Source organism: Schistocerca piceifrons, chromosome 6 (assembly GCF_021461385.2).
Source record: "Schistocerca piceifrons isolate TAMUIC-IGC-003096 chromosome 6, iqSchPice1.1, whole genome shotgun sequence".
Lineage (NCBI taxonomy): Eukaryota > Metazoa > Arthropoda > Insecta > Orthoptera > Acrididae > Schistocerca > Schistocerca piceifrons.
In genome coordinates this window covers 246,034,863-246,055,428 of record NC_060143.1, presented here as the reverse complement: position 1 = coordinate 246,055,428, position 20,566 = coordinate 246,034,863, and the positions used below count along the sequence as shown (strand labels likewise).

Below are 20,566 nucleotides of genomic sequence, written 5' to 3'. Positions count from 1 at the left end.
CTGTGGAAGCGTGTATTCGTCATCGCCACAATGGCGTATCACCCGGTGTGATGGTATGGGGTGCCATTGGTTTCCCGTCTCGGTCACCTCTTGTTCGCATTGACGGCAATTTGAACAGTGGACGTTAAATTTCAGATGTGTTACGACCCGTGGCTCCACCCTTCATTCGATCCCTGCGAAACCTTACATTTCAGGATGATAATGCACGACCGCACATTACTGGTCCTGTACGGCCAGAGGTGGTTGTTCTGGGTATTGACTTCTCAGGATCTATGTACTCAAATTGTGTGAAAATGTAATCACATGTCAGTTCTCGTATAATATATTTTTCCAATGAATACCCGTTTATCATCTGCATTTCTTCTTGGTGTAGGTATTTTAATGGCCAGTAGTGCACTTTGAAAATGGACGTGACTTGCTGCCTGCAGTATATGCAAGTATCTCAAGCAGTATCCAGCGAACCTAGTGAACGGTAGGGAATGCAGTTGTCACTGGAAATAGGGTGGCTAGAAAATAAAAGTGAGAGCAGTACATAAAGGACGAACAGATCACGCTGTCCTCAATTCCGTCCCCCATAACCTACCTTCAGCCCTTCAGCAAATCTCTGACAAGCTCACTGGACAACCCGTAAATCACGAGGCACAACCAAAGAACATCATGCTCTCATATTTAATATTTGTATAGAAAGCGTCAACACCTGCTTTGCAACGGAACAGAAAATCACATTGGTTCCATTTGTTTTCAGAGGGGCCCCCAACCAGCAACTGTTGGACGACAGTAGTTTGTTCTGAGGTTCAGATCAAGCCTGAGTTTAATAAATAGTTTATTTACTCTGACATATCGACTCATATCACATTAAAACGGTAGAGAAGAAATTTCCAATGAAATTAATATACAGTCTCGTAATGTTGACTGAGAAACTACAGCAGCACGACGGGCACGAAGCCTTCTAAAGATACAGAAAGACAAAGCATCATTAATGTCCCGCTAAGGTACCTCATTTGCGTCGAAGACTACTCCGAAAACACTTAGAGCGCTCCTGTTCGGTGCAGCTTGCAAAGTAAAGAATACAAAACAGTACAATTGATCAGGCTACACGAGTTGCGCAGCAAATTCCGTGAATTGTGAGCACCTCAGTAAACGAATAGCGCAAATGCTAAATCAATGCTTATTCCAAGCTCAGTAAACACCCTTCCCAGTCTGCGTAGGACTAGAAGCCTCACTCCCCCAAAAGCAGGACGTCAAATGCACAAAATTATCCTCCTCTAAATATCACTTCCCACTTTTAGAAAAATTGTACGTGTACAGGAGGACACAGTAACAAGCGAGAATTTCGCTTCGTTTATGTGAATACGGGTGAACCCTGTCTGAAGATGTAGCTAAATGCAGTAGACAGTTTTTTCTTCTTTCTTTTCTTTTGCTTGGTCTGTACGTTTATATTTGATGGTTTGAAATATTTTTTGTTTTGCTCTGTGGAATGTAATACAACTGTTTTTTCCTTTACCTTTCTATCACATGAATCTCTTATTAATGGTGCCGGCCGGAGTGGCCGTGCGGTTCTAGGCGCTACAGTCTGGAACCGAGCGACCGCTACGGTCGCAAGTTCGAATCCTGCCTCGGGCATGGATGTGTGTGATGTCCTTAGGTTAGTTAGGTTTATTTAATTCTAAGTTCTAGGGGACTGATGACCTCAGAAGTTAAGTCGCATAGTGCTCAGAGCCATTTGAACCATTTTTTATTAATTGTGTATATAAAATTGAGTATTTGTTTGATCTTCTTTGTAATACTTTTGTGAAATGAGATGTGCAAAACTAGATGTAATATGCAGCCCTGTTGTACTAACTGTGATGCGACTGCGATATCGATAATGGGAGTCGAACAGTGACAGTCGTAGATACGAAGTGACATGGCGTACGCTCGTCTGTATGGTATACTCGAGCTAAACAGAAACAAAGGAAAATTTATAGCCGTGTTCTTAGTTTTCGGTCGCTGTATGAACCATTTTGACCTGGACATTTTGAAACAAAATGTTAGAATACTGTGATCCTCGCCGGCCGGTATGGCCGAGCGGTTCTAGGCGCTTCAGTCTGGAACCGCGAGACCGCTACGGTCGCAGGTTCGAATCCTCCCTCGGGCATGGATGTGTGTGATGTCCTTAGGTTAGTTAGGTTGAAGTAGTTCTAAGTTCTAGGGGACTGATGACCCCAGATGTTAAGTCCCATAGTGCTCAGAGCCATTTGATTTTTTTGTACTGTGATCTTCAATATGTGTATAAACAGCGGAGACAACGGTTCAAGAATGGACTTCGATTGTCGTGGCTAGAATTGAAATGTTTTGCATGTAACTGAGTTGCGGCGAACTAATGTACTATTAATTTACTATATTGTGTGCAATTTAATTAGCTGCGCCGTCCGTTAAAACAATAACTGTCACCGTGGGGACTTTTACGTGAGGTGTTCTTTTCGCCGGAAACGTGAATTCGCGATCGCGAAACTCATGCAACAGCGGATGGACTGTAACTTCGCGATCGGCGAGTGAAAGTGAATTATGTACTATTTTAAAACTCTGTACGACCCGTTAAAAACAGATACATGTGTGTAAGATACGTTGTAATCACCCACATATGAACTTGGATTAAGGCAACAACGAGTACTTCCGACTGGCTTATTCAACGGAAAATAATATTATCGCCTGCAGAATCGCACAATGAGCAAACTTTGTATCAGCTGTAATTCTATGACTGACGGAGCCAACTTCAGTTACGCCGCCAGTGCCTACGAGCTGCCGCTGCTTTCACAACTCGTCGACTACAAAGATAAGCTGTAATGTAAAGCGCTCTCTCCTTGTAAAGGTTTTCACGCGATTTTACCTATAATTTATTTTTCTTTTGTAACGAACGTTGCTGAACATTTATTTTTCTTAAAGGAATGTAGTTTCAGTGCAGTGTGTTCGCAGTGGGTGTTGACATTGTTGATTCGGCCCTTAAGAATAGTTATTACTATTTAACTATTCTGTCTTATCTGTTATTTTATTGTAGTTGTCACTGCACGTGCTTTACATATTATTTTGCAGGAATGTGTTTTTATCGAAATGTCCAGTGTTTTATCAGACGCAACTGCATGTTTTGTTTTGCTGTGTGGCGTTGTGAAGTCACACGAATCACAGCGAGGCTGCTCGTTACCTATTGGCGCAAGGCACGCTGCAGGCAGAAACTATGAATGTGACAGCTGTCAGCTACGTAAAACGATTTTATAATCAGCAGGACGTCATATTACCACAAGCTTATGGCCAAGTACGAGGTTGTTTGGCTTTCCTTTAATAATTGAACTAAATTACCGCCATTTATTTAAATATTTACAAAATGATTTACGGGACTTCTCGTGTGTTATATTTTGGAGTTCGTTACGTAACTTTGACACGGTGACTTAAGCTAACTTTGGAAGCAAAATGGATTCTTTTTAGTTTAAATAATCAAAATTCGCGGTCAATATTAGGCAAAGTAAATCTCTGAGAAATGTTTCCTTGACACCAGCATAAATTTACCATTCTTGGCTTACAGTGCGTATCTTAAAATGCAAGAGGCTGGTTTCGGCAGCTAGCCACATTCGACTCCTTGATCGAACGACCGCATCTTAGTACAGTGGTGGGAAAGACACATTTGACTGGATAAAAAGATCTTGAGTGAAGGGCAATGAATTTTATCATGATGGCAGAGCAGAACTGTGATGGCCGGTCTTAGATCTGCATACAGGGAGGCGAATTCGTCACACACACAGGAACTTGCAGTGGCTTAACTGTGGCTGCCTTCAGAGGAGAAAACTGCATTTACCGCAAAAGCGTGGAGCAGGGCCTCACCGTTTCTGCAAACCGCAGTGCCCTGGGGTCCACTACGCCACTCTACAGCCTCTTTGACCGACCTCCTATTGTCAAGTCAGACCTCTGGCTGAAGGCTTTCGCCTACTCGTTTCTTAACAAGACAACTGGAAGACATGTTCTGAGCTAGCAGCCTTGTACTCTCCTCAAAAATAAACAAGAAAAGAGAAGGAAAGCAACCAAATATCGCTCAGCGAAATGTGACTGCCATATCAGAATGTGAACTCTTTCAGTGTATCAAACAAGGACAAAATCTGGAAATTAGCTGTATCGAAATGTGCAGTGTGGTCCAACGAGTCGCGATTTTGTTCGGTCTACAGGAACACATGGTCGCTGATAGTGTTACCTTTCAGGCAAAAATGCGGTCCGAAATGGAATCATGTCTATCTATTCAACCACGTATTTGCGCTGGATCCTGTAGAGACGTCTTTTAATGATTACAGCCACTGGTGATCGTATTCGTGCCACTTTAGTATCTAAAAACGAGTCACCATTCTTTTAGTACCTATTTTCTAAGGATCCCGTACACAAAGAACTCCAATGCTGTTCTTAGACAATCCCTCTGCATCTCGTAACTGCTCCTAAGTCTCTACCCCGCCCTCCCTGCAGCTTAGTCCATGTGATCGTTGCAATTTAAGTCTGGCCTGTATGGAAAGAGAGCTTTATACCTAAGATCTTCTGTATCCTATGGGCAAACAGGGCGAGCTGAATTAATGCGACAGGAGCGCGTTTTGACCACTCAGTGGAAATGGGAACATGGTGTAAAAGCTCCGCCAACTGTGTACAGTGTGTAAGGCCAGCGCCAAACGAAGCTTTCCCCTGCAACACGAGGTAGTGGAAGAGATAGTCCGAGCAGTTATGGTGGTGTTTCTTGTTGAAAAAATTAGGAAGACTACACATCATACATGGCATGCAGGAAGAACAAAGGTTTTGCAACACATCTCCAAACTACATACAGGTAGTGCGAAGGAGATCTCTGTCTCTCAGGGTGCATTCATGTCTGTCACCCAAACATATGCAGCGTTCTTATTAAACATACAGGTATTTATCCATTGGAGCAGGTGGCCAATGATCGACGTTGCTTGCACAGACTGGTGTAAAGGTTCGTCGCCTGTACTGTACGAGAACCGCCGGCCGGAATGACCGAGCAGTTCTAGGCGCTACAGTCTGGAACCGCGCGATCGCTCCGGTCGCAGGTTCGAATCCTGCCTCGGGCATCGATGTGTGTGATGTCCTTAGGTTAGTTAGGTTTAAGTAGTTCTAAGTTCTAGGGGACTGATGACCTCAGAAGTTAAGTCCCATAGTGCTCAGAGCCATTTTGTACGAGATCCATCTCCCACATGTTATAAATCACAGGGGAGGGACCCTGTTTCATTGTTTGATACACCGCTTTTTCTGCTGTAACATGCTTTGTACACTGCCATACATTTCTTGCTGCCAAGACTTCGACGTCTGTGTCAGATTCTAAACTGACGTTAACACGTTTGGTCCATTGACTCCCCCCCGGAAACTAGACATTGCACGGTGTAAATCACATTATGTGATAATCGACAGCTTACCTGGACTGTTGGGATGGAAAATATACCATTGATGTACTGTAATAATAAGCACCATAGTTGATAGGCGGATCAAAATTAGCTATTTTATGGTAATTTCAACACCGACCAATTACGCGGCTTACCAATTTCTGTGTCATCGCTAAACAGCCCCTCCACTACTTTGCGAGTACCATCGCAAATGTAAGTAGGTGACTGTGCAGTATGTTCATTCATTTTTAATTCTCGAAAATTTGCACCAAATTATACCAGATAGCGACCTACATATCTCTAGCACTTCGATCATAGTGCGTAACTTACGATCTTTCTCTATGTGGATGGGAGACACAGGGCATTCTCGCATTGTTAGGATAATGTCAGAGACGGAAAGATTTCCTCGCATTGTCTTTGACCAACGCTCCCTGAAGCTGGCCAGAAGTAGACCGCTACGTTCCACCCATCCAGTCCCGCACCCATCCAAGAGCACAAGATTTCTCCAGATGCGCGAATGTCGAGGATGTTAGCACTCCTTATCGGCACACGGTAGATATGAAACTGTTTTGAAAATACAACAGACGGTTAAGAACAAGAAACGGATGGTTTTTATGTATGATGGAGCTCCACACGGGCGGAGTTTGCAGCATTTTACGTAAATCAACTGCGCTAAAGTATTGTTCTAGTGTTTGGGGTCGTTTCCAAGAAGGTATTGGTAAGAGAGAACATAAACACATGCACTCCTAAGGCTACAATGTTCTGCACTTAAAACATGCTATAATGTTAGATCGTTGCGGTTTCCGACCTATTAGTCGTGTGGAATGCAACGCTGTTATTATCCTCGTCATGGCTGGGTGTTGTGTGCTGTCCTTAGGTTAGTTAGGTTTAAGTAGTTCTACGTTCTAGGGGACTGATGACCATAGATATTAAGTCCCATAGTGCTCAGAGCCATTTGAACCATTTTGTTATTATCCCAATGTAAGAAACTATTTCCAGCACATGACATACGTTCCCCTTACAGGTTTCTCTACTATAAACTATGGTGATAAACAGTAAAATGAAGAACTACTTCCTTAAAGCATAGATTCCTTGTGATACACGTACAATGTAGCTTCCAGAGGTGTATTCACATCCGATCACGGTTAGGAAATTATACTATGCTCGCATCAGTCCTACATAAAATGATCGTTAGTAACGGGGAATGCCTCTTACAAAGAAAGGGACAAACGCATAGCAGCGGTGTTTGACATGTGAAATTGCACGTCATTCCGCCACTAACTCCGTACAGAAGACACCTGTCTAGTAGATGCATACACGGATATTGTAGTACCTCACAAACACCTGTCGCTAACTCAAGATCACTGTAGTTATGAAACTAAAGACTCGATTTTGGGCCCAAGGTGTGGCAGGGGAATGGAGTACGCCGCATAAATCTTCGTTCGTCTAGAGGAATGTGTCGAAACAGGTTGGGGACAATCGCAAGTAGACAGTGCTCTACATCACACAAAGAACACGTAGTTGTATGCGAGTCGAACTCCGGTTATGTCACGTAACTGATGCATCCCGACAGATCAACGGAAAAAAATGGTCAAATCACCTGCAGGAACATGTGCCTCACTCTCTAGAATGCATCATCATTCTACCTTTATATCCTACGTCGTTACAGCTCCATGTCACCTATCACTCCATCCACTCTCTGTCATCCTTCAACGCATATGCAAGTAAGTTTAGAGGCAGATGGTTCTTTTTTTTTCAGAAAAGAATCGAAGACAGCAGTCAAATCGCGCGTGTCACTATTACCTCAATAGGCATACAGTAGAATGCTGCCTCAACGAAAAATAAAAGACTGTATCCCGGGTGCTTCCATCTCGCCGTTTTCCCGCATTCCTCTTGCTGTCGTATACTCGTTCTCATGTACAAGAATTGTTATGCACCACAGTCTCGTGCTGTCGTATACTCGTTCCCATGTACAAGAACTGTTATGCACCAGTCATACGACAGCTTTGCTAGAAATGAAATGATAATTAAATGGACACCCCATCTGCAAACAGGCGTTGATATACTTCATTGGGGACATGTTGAAAATATGTACGCAGACTGGGACTCGAACCCGGGATCTCCTGCTTACGTGGCAGACGCTCTGTCCATCTGAGTCCCCGGGGGCACAGAGGATAGTGCACCTGCAGGGACTTATCCCTTGCACGCTCCCCGTGAGACCCACATTTCCAACATGTCCACATCAATACATTCGTAGTGCGCGTAATAGATGTTTCCCCATCATACTCATTACTCGTGGCAGATTAATCTACCAAGTCCCGTACGAGTTCGGGCATAGCGTGTGCGTTCGCACAAGAAGGTCAATGGCCGGGAAGCCATATTTTAACTATATATGAAGGTAGTATTTGTTCCCGAAAGAACAGTTACCGTTGATGACCATGCAGCTTTGCTAGAATTGAAATGATGATTAAATGGAAACCCTAGATGCAAACAGGCGTTGATATACTTCATTCGGGGCACACATTTTCATCATGTTCCCAATGAAGTATATCAACGCCTGTTTGCAGCTAGGGTGTCCATGTAATTATCATTTCACTTCAATCAATGCGATCACGACATCACTTATCGTTCCTTGTTCCAAAGTTGCTTGTAAATGTAGCACAGCTGCCAACACGTAGCGCAAACGCACCATTTTCCTGGTCGAGCGGCATAGTATAGCACTGTCCTCGAATGCAACTAGTCACCTAGAAACCGCATTTTCTACAGTTGCTGCCCGTTTCCTCTGTTTTATGTATGATTGTGTCTGTGCATGGGCCGCGGATGGCTCCCAGGTCCCACAGTTGACTCGAGTAAGCGTTCGAGTGTGGATCCGCCGAGCGTTATATCGGGAGTGATGTTGGGATGCGGATCGACAATATACTACGTCCGGAACAGGAATTGAAGATGGATCCGCCGCGCATTATATCCGGAGCTACGTCTGGATGCGGATCCACAACACGTCACATGCTGAACAGAACTCGAAGGTGGATCAATCACCCGTTGCGTCCGGAGATGTGTTCTATGTTCGAAGTTGGATCCACCAGCGGAAACGTCCCTTTCCTACCTTTGATCTCTCTTGTCTCGCACTACCCCTCCAGTTTTGTTAGTACATTCATGGCCTAAAATAGTTTTCTTCACGTAATGAATTTTTCATAGGCCTAATATTTACACATATCATTCGGAGGCTAAACATATTTAAGTTTTATTAACAATATGGCTCTTAGGGACAGCCGTATGTAGATTAGTCCCAATTGCTGCTATTTCACGCTTTCGCTCCCTGAGTTACTTTACACACACATTCAGACACTACGTGGTAGCGCTAGTCGATATCACGAAGTCAAGTACTTCTCTCCAGTAGAATAAACGCTTACGCCTTACCATAAGGATATTATCATGGCCGTCGTTAGCCTAACGAGTCACTATTCAAGCCACGTTCAGAATGTACAGGTAAAATCAGGTCGTCAAAGTAATTCGTCCACAGGAATCGTAACTGCGAACTGCTTATGCTCATCGATTTTCAGTACCGAATCACACTGCGTTCACAGGAATGTACTGAGTGGCGAACTACCTTCGTTATCGTACAAAAGAGATCGAGAATAGAAGCAATGAATATATCATGCCTTATCCGATTGTGGAAGTGGAGCTTCGAGAAGGTCATCGGATCCGCTGTCGACGACATATTGCGTTGTTTGGAAACCAACGCATCCTTCCAACTTGAGGGGAGTCCTGACTTTCTCGCGTGGGCTATGAATCACACAAAATGGATTTGGTGAACATGACAGGTCTATTAGATTCTCCAGCTACGGTATTCAGTTTTGCGAGCCACGATGACAGCCAGACGTGCATGGTTCTCTTCACGTTGTTACACTGCAGCCTAATAACTGAACTGTCGACGAAAATTATCTAGAGAAATGTCTTCATAGATTAGATCAGGTAGCTGGACGCTTTCTCATTTGGAAATTATTTATTACTCGTTAGAAAACGATTATCTGGGAAATGTGATAATCGATTATTACACTAAGAGAAAGTATGGCACGTTGAGTCCATGTTATCCTCATTTTACAGTAATTCTTTTTATGTCAAAGAACTGCACGCAGAGTGATTTACCATTTCTAGTGTACATGAAATGTATTCGCAGTTGCGAATATGGACAACCATTAGGTGTATAATGAAATGAAAATGAAAATTTGAGCCGGACTGAGAGTCGAACCCGCGTTTCCCGCTTATCGACAGCGGTCGTAATTCTGAATGGCACAGGCACTGCTATATCGTATTTCTGGAATAGCCCAAAGAACCAAGAGAAATGTGCTGCTACTCGTGGTTAAAACTGTGGTAACGGGTCTATTGTTGATTTGAAATTGAGGCAATACGTACTCAATTAAAGTATCAATATGTAACGAGTGTTTACAAATCCGTGACTGTGCATGTCTTAGAGCACCATGACGAACTGTGTTTCCCAGAATATTATGCGAGGGTTCCATGAACCTTAGGTACCGAACTCTTAAAATTAAACACGTATAATTTTCAAAGTTCGATTACTTCATAACAGTAAAAGTTGTTTGCAGGGGAATAGGTTCAGATAGGGGAGACAATTACTGAAGAAGTTGTGTACGAATGCATGCTTTCGCGGCGATATCCGTTAATAAAACATTCTCGGGTTTCAAGCCGCGTCAAGTGGTTTACTGCCCACGAGCTGTGGGCAGAGATCTTCTCTACCATTGTCAAGTGGATGACTGTCGTGTGGTTGTCATTGCCGTGCTTATATATCCGCGGCGTCGCTCGTGACGTCACTGGTGCTCGGTCCCGCACCATATGTGGTACCGTTTTGGCCTCGCGACCACCGGGCCCGCTTCAACTCACTCAACACCGGATCCGACGCTGTTCTCAGCTGCAATCCACCGTCTCTGTTGAAGGTGTTGGCAGAAATTCTAATCTCTATGGCATCGCTTATCACGCTATCCCAGAAGTCATTAGTCCGTTTAATAATAGACGTCTCATCGAATGCAATTCGGTGTCCGTTTTCCAGAGCATGTTCCGCTACAGCTGACTTTTCGGTATAGCGCAGACGGGAACACCTTTCGTGTTCTATGCGGCGCTGTTCAATAGTGCGAACAGTCTGGCCGACACAGAGCTGCCCACATCCACACGGCATCCTGTGAATTCCTGGCGTTCTGAGGCCTACATCGTCTTTCACAGATTTCATTAGTTGCCGGATCTTTGCCGGAGGCCTAAAGATTGAGTCTATTTTATGCCTCTTCATGGCCGGCCGCGGTGGTCTAGCGGTTCAGGCGCTCAGTCCGGAACCGCGCGACTGCTACGGTCGCAGGTTCGAATCCTGCCTCGGGCATGGATGTGTGTGATGTCCTTAGGTTAGTTAGGTTGAAGTAGTTCTAAGTTCTAGGGGACTGATGACCACAGATGTTAAGTCCCATAGTGCTCAGAGCCATTTGAACCATTTTTTTGCCTCTTCATGAGCCGACTAATCTTCCCAGTTGTCGAACCACAATACGGTAAGAATGCAAACTGCTTGGTGTCTGCTTCAGAGGTCTTTTTCCTTTGAGGCTTGGATGACACTGCTTGTGAGATGTGTTTGTTGTTGTAACCGTTTCCCTTAAAAACTTTGCGTAAGTGGCTCAATTCTCTCCGCAAGTTTTCACCGTCTGACACGGTTTCAGCTCGATGTACTAAGGTCCTCAGAACTGACTGTTTCTGTGCTGGCTGATGGAAGCTGGTGGCGTGCAGATACCGATCCGTATGGGTGGGCTTGCTGTAAACACTGTGACCTAGAGACCCATTGGGTTTAAGGCGGACAAGCACGTCCAAGAACGGCAGGGAACCCTCCTTCTCTACTTCCATTGTGAAGTTGATGTGGTCGTGGATGCTGTTGAGATGATCCAGTAACTCTTCTAACTTTTATTGTACATGTGGCCAAATGACGAAGGGATCGTCGACGTAACGATGGAAACAGCTCGGCTTTGCAGGAGCCGTGTCCAAGACGATGTCTTCTAAATGCTCCATAAAGAGGTTGTCTACTACTGGAGCTAATGGACTTCCCATCGCCACGCCGTGAGTTTGGTTAAAATATTCTCCATCATGTAAGAAATATGATGACGTCAGAGTGTGCTTAAATAAATCTACGATGGTGTCGACAAAGAGCTGGAACAGCAAGTCAAAAGAATCTGTGATGGGGACACACCTGAATAAAGAAACCTGGAGCTAACGATAATATACACGTCAGAAAGTGTCAGACCTTTAATGCGATGGATTAAGTCCACCGTATTCTTTATCCGGTGTCCACAGTGTCCAACGTGCGTAGGGAGGAGGCTGGCCAGATGTTTAGCAAGTTTATAGGTCGGCGATCCGATGGTACTCACTATGGGCCTCAACGGTGTGTTCTTCTTATGCACCTTCGGCAGACCAAAGAACGTAGGCGGTCTTGGTGCCTTGAGGAGAAGGTTTTTAATAATATTCTTTTCCAGTGATGACCGTTTGAGAAGCTCTGAAGCGCCCCTCACTACTCTGGATGTTGTGTCACGAGGTAATTTTTGATTTGTGCCTTCCTCCAACATCCGTCTGATTTTTGCGTCATAGTCGGCTCGTTCCATTAAGACGGAAGCATTGCTCTTGTCAGGTGGTAGGAGGACGGTGAGAGGATCGTTCCGGAGAGCACGGAGGCCACTGCGTTCAGCTCTAGTCGTGTTTGAAGCTGGTGGTTTGGATTTTAAAAGAACAGCACGTTCCGTAACTTTATGTTCTGCTCCATGATGTTGCAGCGATAGCCTACTGAATTTCCCTTTCTGTCCCTTCGTTGCTCTCTGTCTCGATTATGTTTGCTGTGCAACTGTTTCTGCGTCGATCCAGTCCCAATCCAAAGTGACATTGTCAGTTGCAGGTGAATGGCCGAAAGCTCATGACCGTTTGTATCTAGCTGTTCCCTGGTGAAATGTATCCTCTCCCGCAGCAGTGCGAAGCTAGCATGGCGAAAAATTCTTCTGGCTGCCGTGGTGTCGATGTGATGGTTAACGTTGGCAAAACGTGGAACCGTCTTCTCATCACGGCAGCGTAGTAGGAAGGAGAGCGAGCTTAGTAAATTAGCCTTTTTAACACGCAGCTTCCACAGGCGTTTGATGCTGTGCCACGTCTCCTCCCCGTAAAGGTACGTTATGTACGAATGCATGATCTTGCGGCGATATCCGTTAATAAAACATTCTCAGGTTTCAAGCCGCGTCAAGTGGTTTACTGCCCATGAGCTTTCGGCAGAGATCTCCTCTGCCATTGTCAAGTGGATGACTGTCGTGTGGTTGTCATTGCCGTGCTTCGCTCGTGAAGTCGCTCGTGACGTCACTGGTGCTCGGTCCCGCACCACATATGGTAATGTTTTGGCCGCTCGCCTGCCGGGCCCGCTTCAACTCCCTCAACACCTGATCCCACGCTGTACTCAGCTGCAATCCACCGTCTCTATTGAAGGTGTTGTTGAGGGAGTTGAACCGGGCCCGGGGGTCGCGCGGCGAAAACGGTACCATATATGGTGCGGGACCGAGCACCAGTGACCATCGGAAAAAGCCGTATTAAAATTTTCACAATTTTCAGCTAGCATATATGTGCGAAACAGGGTTCTCAGTATGTGTGTCGATAAAAATGAAATATAGCAACAAAACTCGGTACCCAATCGGTAATAAGAGTTCAACTATATTTGGTTTATTGTGTTATTTTAAATTTACATTACTTTAGAAACTTTTGGGTTAAGTTTTACATTAGTACATGAGGCAAACTAGCATTACTTAAAAAATATTTCTGTTTTGTAGCAAGTGATCTCTTGAAATCTGGTTTCGCAGCATAGAGCGGATCAGATTATAGTTGTGGAGGTGGCCGTAATCAGTTACAGTTAGTTGCACAACACACACAAACTTTTATTTTCCTAAGAACCACTTAATTACTAATTACCTTAAAAGGATCAAATTAAAACAATACGGCTGAAGGGCTAGTTAAGAACACTTGCGAGACCTCCTGGGCTGAAGTCCCAAAACCACACCAAAAACAAGAACGGCTGAAGGCCTGAACACAAGTTATAAAAATTGCTTTAAGGAATACACGTGGCTGAAGGCCTTACTTAAAAAATTTCACGTAAATACTCGGCTGAAGGCCACACACAAGACATTGAACATCACAGGACTTAGGGCCTGGATAACAAGAATTTCAGATAGAACAAACTTTCAAAATTTTAGTTATTAACTAAATAGATCTTCAAACTTTAATTTAAGTCGGCTGAAGGCCTTATTTTAAAATTAAAACAAACTAAATTAGTAGACAGCTGAAGGCCTCACTCCGTACACCAGACTAAAACCAACAGAACAGTGGTGCTCAGAAGTGTTGCAAGGGTCGACCCAAGGAATTAGCTCTAACGTAAGGTGAGGTGAGACAGGCAGCAAAGAGTAAGGTTAAATAATTGGATGCCAACCCAGCCCAGGGATTGCTGAAGGACCGACCAACAACGTAATCAATTCCCTTCTGCCCGACCAACGTTACGACAATGGAAAATATCAGCCAAGGACGAAGATACCAGCCGCACTACATCTTCAAATTTGGTGTCTAAAATCAGCCAAGGCATAGTAACCACTCTTAAGAAAAACACATGAACAAACAACTAAAAGGCTGTCGAACTACACGTCGTGCCGGACAGCGTCAACACGGAGAGGAAAAACACACTGCCGGAAACTACGCTAACGACCATGGCAGGTAACTGGGGCGTTAATGGCCACAAGGCAGAAAATACCACTGGTGCACTTTACTGATAAGTAAGAATCAATTTAATAGTTAAAAACCATGTAGGAAGATGGCTGCAAAATTTTGCTGACTCCAACACACCATACATTGCTGCTAGCCGGAGCGGCCCAGGAAGCTACAACCGGCAATGAACCGTGAAATGTCACAGCAGTTGAGATTTCATAACAGGTTAGCTGATCACTCAACTTCAGTGTCCAGGTTTGATGGGCAACGAACTTTGTTGCTCTCACACCTAGCGCCTCACAATCTGACCACACGTGCACGCCGCCAGCGGTCCCAGGCTGACCTCGTACCACGGAGACTTCGGCGCTGCACTGCCCCAACTGACCCACTGCCACACACACCACTACACGGAAATATAACGGTCACACCAAAGATGGTATAGCAGTACTAGTACCGATAAGCTCTGCTGCTGCCACTGACGGAGACAAGTCAGCAACTCAGGGAAAGACGCCACTCGATTGCGACAAAATGCCAAAGAACAAACGGCATTAACGTGAGCTGGCCACGGCTCACTCTTAAGGAATGTTCCAATAAAAGTGTGCTATAGAAAAAAAACCTAGATGCACCGTTGTAAAAGTGGTCATTTAACAAAAGACTAAGAAACGTTGATTTAGAGGACAAAGTTGATGATTCGTTCAACATGTCCTGCAACATGTATGACGAAGCCTTAGTCCACTTTCGAGTGCATAGAAATACATTATGCTTGACAGCAGGGATCAAAATTTTATAGCCAATGGGAGCTATAGACAATCTCGAAATTAAGAAAGTATGGTCGGTAAAAATACATCAGGTGGCACAAGGTATTGGATGAGCAATGCATCGAGGAACCTGTCTGTGATAGGGCTATTGACAAAGTGTCGTTGTATCGATACGTTATTATCATTTCCAATATACAGGGTGGTCCATTGATAGTGACCGAGCGTAATATCACACGAAATAAACATCAAACGAAAAAACTACAAAGAACGAAACTCGTCTAGCTGGGGGGGGGGGGGGGGGGGGGACCAGATGGGGCTATGGTAGGCCCGCTAGATGGCGCTGCCAGCGGTCAAACGATATCAACTGCCGTTTTTTAAATAGTAACCCTTATTTTTATTACATATTCGTGTAGTACGTAAAGATTTATGAATGTTTAAGTTGGACCACTTTTTCGCTTTGCAATAGATGGCGCTGTAATAGTCACAAACGTATAAGTACGTGGTATCACGTAATATTCCGCCAATGCGGACGATATTAGCTTCGTGATACATTACCCGTGTTAAAATGGACCGTTTACCAATTGCAGAAAAGGTCGATATCGTGTTGATGTATGGCTATTGTGATCAAAATGCCCAACGGGAATGTGCTATGTATGCTGCTTGGTATCCTGGACGACATCATCCAAGTGTCCGGACCGTTCGCCGGATAGATACGCTATTTAAGGAAGCAGGAAGTGTTCAGCCACATGTGCAACGACAACCACGACCTGCAACAAATGATGATGCCCAAGTAGGTGTGGTAGCTGCTGTCGCAGCTAATCCGCACATCAGTAGCACAGAAACTGCGCGAGAATCAAGAATCTCAAAAACGTCATTGTTGAGAATGCTACATCAATGGTGATTGTACCCGTACCATATTTCTATGCACCAGGAATTGCATGGCGACGAGATTGAACGTCGTGTACAATTCTGCCACTGGGCACAAGAGAAATTATTGGACGATGACAGATTTTTTGCACGCGTTCTATTTAGCGACGAAGCGTCATTCACCAACAGCGGTCTCGTAAACCAGCATAACATGCACTATTGGGCAACGGAAAATCCACGATGGCTGGGACAAGTTGAACATCAGCGACTTTGGCGGGTTAATGTACGGTGCGGCATTATGGGAGGAAGGATAATTGGCCCCCATTTTATCGATGGCAATCTAAATAGCACAGTGTATGCTGATTTCCTACGTAATGTTCTACGGATGTTACTCCAAGATGTTTCACTGCATGACAGAATGGCGATGTACTTCCAACATGATTGATGTCCCGCACACAGCTCACGCGCGGTTGAAGCTATATTGAATAGCATATTTCATGACAAGTGGATTGGTCGTCGAAGCACCATACCATGTCCCGCACGTTCACTGGATCTGACGTCCCCTAATTTCTTTCTGTGGGGAAAGTTGAAGGTTATTTGCTATCGTGATCCATCGACAACGCTTGACAACATGAGTCAGCGCATTTTCACTGCATGTGCGAACATTACGGAAGGCGAACTACTCGCTGTTGAGAGGAATGTCGTTACACGTATTACCAAGTGCATTGAGGTTGACGCACATCATTTTGAGCATTTATTGCATTAGTGTGGTATTTGGAGGTAATCACGCTGTAAGAGCATGCGTTCTCAGAAATGATAAGTTCACAAAGTTACATGTATCACATTGGAACAAACGAAATAAAATGTTCTGTATTTTCCTTAAAAAAAACCTACCTGTTACCAACTGTTCGTCTAAAATTGTGAGCCATATGATTGTGACTATTACAGCGCCATCTATCACAAAGCGAAAAAGGTGGTCCAACTAAAACATTCATATTTCTATACGTACTACACGAATATGTAATAAAAATTGGGTTTTCCTATTTAAAAAAACGCAGTTGATATCCGTTTGACTTATGGCAGTGCCATCTAGCGGGACGACCATAGCGCCATCTGGTTTCCCCCTTGAAGCTAAACAAGTTTCGTTCTTTGTAGTTTTTTCGTTTGACGCTTATTTAATGAGATATTTGGCCGATCACGATCAATGGACCACCCATATCGACGTTTTGGTATCGATATAGCATGGAATATATATATATATATATATATATATAAAAATATGAAGTGCCAATATTTTTATTTTATATTATACTTTTTCACAATTTTCGGAAAATATATAAAGTTGTTCTTTTGAAATTGTAGTAGGTCTAATTCTACTGTCACTGCATGAAGGCGTCTTACTACTTTTTGAGCTTTTATCACGTCCAATCCAGCGGTTGCACCAGTGGTTGTCGGAGAGGGGAGGGGGAGGGGGTGGCTGTGTGAATTTCTAGATTTTCGGTGTGAAGAAACAGCACACCATTTGCTTTAAAAAACAATTTTAACACAACTATTGTAGTATTTCTTCACATCGGCATTCTTCAAAAACAGATGCTGACCAAAAAAATCTTACTGCCAAGATTGATCGTTGCTGTTTGCGAAGATATGTAAGGGGAAATGCTGAAGTAATCGGCCAAAGACATTGCAGCGTTTAGCTTCACCACGTAATTTTGACACTACAGCTGCTGGGTCGCTGGCGTTTGCAGAATTGTAAAAACAGCGAAGCTGACATGAAGTGCTCCGGACAAATCCGTGACGAAACCGAAAGATGGACCCTTCACACACTTTTTATAGTGCCACATACATGCTGTTACCATTGTTAACAAAGTGGTTATCGCCAAGAGCGAACGTGCATCGTTCTCTTTCCAGTTTTTCTCTAATGGGGATAGGCGGGCTGCTAGCCTGTTGATCTACAGAATATTTAATAATAAATCAATACTTAAATATACAGCTCCAAAAGCGGCACTACACTACATTTACAATGTGTAGTCAATATTGGTATTGTCAGGTACGTCGATATTTTTTCCGCCGATATATTAACATCTATTTCAATGTATCGAGTGCCGGCAATGATATTTTTTAAATATCGCTGTATTGGTTTCCCGATGTTTTTAAAAGTATCAAGAATCCTTGTCCGTGATATGCTTGCTTCAAAATAAACGACAGTTGTATCATCGATTTTGCTGATGCGACCTTAAATGAAATCACAAAACAGTCTTTGGAGTTTAAAACATTTTATATCTCTTGACTGGTTATCGAAGATAGAGAGCATTACTTGGAGAGATGCAAGTATAGGGAAATACTTCACAACAGGTGTCATCGTTAATGGAAGACAGAATTAGTTTGTTCAAGCCGCAAAGGTCTGGGCAATTTTCTGAAATTGCTTGCTCATTAGAGTTTGAAGAGATGTTGTTGGTCCATGTGGCAGCCATCAACAACTTGCCCTGGAATCCATTACTGTTTGGAAAATATTAGGATGTTGCTATGGGGTGGGGACTGAGGTAACTCGTCTATCATAAACAACGGACAAAAGTTTTTTTACTGACTTGTTTAATGCTGTTAAGTTTCTCCAACGAAAGGTAGCAAAAAGACCATAATAATTTTAACAGTACTGTAACTTATTGTATGTCCATGCAATTAGCGTTAGATAAAAATGCTGCGCAATATTTAAGTGTCCAACTTGGACCGAGTAGTGCGAGACGTCAGAGACAACATTTAAGGGCGAGCTGTATGGTGTTTGAGGTCTTTGGTTTTTCGGTCGTTGGTATTTTGCAGGTCATTATTATTTGGTAAGACTGTCGAGAGGACTGTGCAGCGGAGTCACCGCATGAGTGACTTACTCCAACTTTTTATTTGATTTGAAAGAATTTCTGCGAGCTCCAGTTACGTAGTTCAACTTTTCGTTGCAGTTGGTTGAATTTTATGAGAGTGGGTTACATACTTAAACTTATCAATGGACTTATGTTATCTGACTATGTTTTCAATGACTTTACGAACTTGAACTATGTTTACATGATCTCAGGCAGATGCGAGCTATAATTATTTGCTGCAATTGACATTGATACTCTTGTGTGATGGAATTGTTGCCCACTTTTGCAGTGGCTAGGTATAACGAAAAACCTCAGCTAACGTCGTGATTGAGATTGGGAAACTGCACTGAAGGGGCGTCGAGGGTCTGCTGTTTATTTTCGTGAATCAAATAAACATTGTTTTCAAGAGCTTCTCTTTCGATGGTCTGCTGCCGGTCGGAGTGGCCGTGCGGTTATAGGCGCTACAGTCCGGAACCGAGCGACCGCTACGGTCGCAGGTTCGAATCCTGCCTCGGGCATGGATGTGTGTGATGTCCTTAGGTTAGTTAGGTTTAATTAGTTCTAGGCGACTGATGACCTCAGAAGTTAAGTCGCATAGTGCTCAGAGCCATTTTTGATGGTCTGCTGACACAACATTTATTAATCAATTTTCAATTTTTTTCGTTTGACTCGACAATTTATGTGAGGTAACCATTCATGCTGTAAGGGCCTGGGATGAGACCCTTACAGTTGCAGGACGGCAATGTGTGGAGTACAGTGGTGAAGGCCAGCATTAGCACACATGTGATCGGTTTAATTGTCACAAGTCAATTATCATCTCTGCAACCACGGTTAGGTCAGTGGACGCAACACCCAGCCTTTTAACGAGCTGACTCTTCCACATCACTGGGTTTTCGAGGTCGTTGTCTCCGTCGTGGCTGCTCATATAAAAAGAGTTCAAAGAAGGGCAGTAGGTTTTGTACTGTCGAGAAATACGGGAGAGAGTGTCACACACTTGATACAGGATTTAGGGTATCCTTAGTAGATGGCTCACTGTAACTGAATCCGGTAAGGGCAAGGAAGACACAGTAATTATTAGTGCCAGTCTGAGGCAGTCAGTTAATTCTTGCCAAGGATGGCCGCAAGTGAACTCATTTCTTAGGCTCATTGGCACTCTTTACCGTACCGCAGTATCACAACAGTGACTTTCAGGGCGTCAGCTTGGTGCTATTCCGCCATGTCAGTGGGTGGACAGGTGTTACTGTTGAACATTCTTCTCTTTCTTGCAGCATTCTGCAGAACTGTCAGAATGACGTAATGATCCGTCCTCAGCGAGAACATGTTGCTGAGTTAACGATGCAGACTTCTCACTTGAGCGAGGTGAAGGAATAGCTTCCGGTATGTGCCATGTTATTTGCAGTTTCGTCTCACTGCTTGTTGGTGATTCTGACTTACTGGCTTGGTTGAACTTGGCTTAGCATTGGCTGGAGAAAATTTTGTATTTTTTTCCATTACATCCTCCTAAAGTAATAAAATACATGGAATATTATTCAGTAACCATTTGTCCTCTGATTTCGTGATTATCATCAGTTTCTCCATTCACTTCAAATAATGGTTCAAATGGCTCTGAGCACTATGGGACTCAACATCTTAGGTCATAAGTCCCCTAGAACTTAGAACTACTTAAACCTAACTAACCTAAGGACATCACACACACCCATGCCCGAGGCAGGATTCGAACCTGCGACCGTAGCGGTCCCGCGGTTCCGGACGGCAGCCTCAGAACCACACGGCCACCGCGGCCGGCCCATTCACTTCACTTACTTATGTACGCTAAAATTATTCGGTGACTCGGTTCTGTAATAAATGTATGGGCTTAAAAGTGGCAGTGCACCACGGATCCTCATGACGTGTGAAGCCAACAAGTTAGCGAGTATGTTCTTTGCAT

General features: G+C 43.9%; 1 protein-coding gene across 1 annotated transcript in view; it reads left to right on the top strand.

Moving 5' to 3' along the window:
* Window positions 1–20,566, top strand: part of LOC124803254 (basic salivary proline-rich protein 1-like) — a 159,141-nt gene that overhangs the window by 94,085 nt on the left and 44,490 nt on the right. The window lies entirely within an intron of this gene.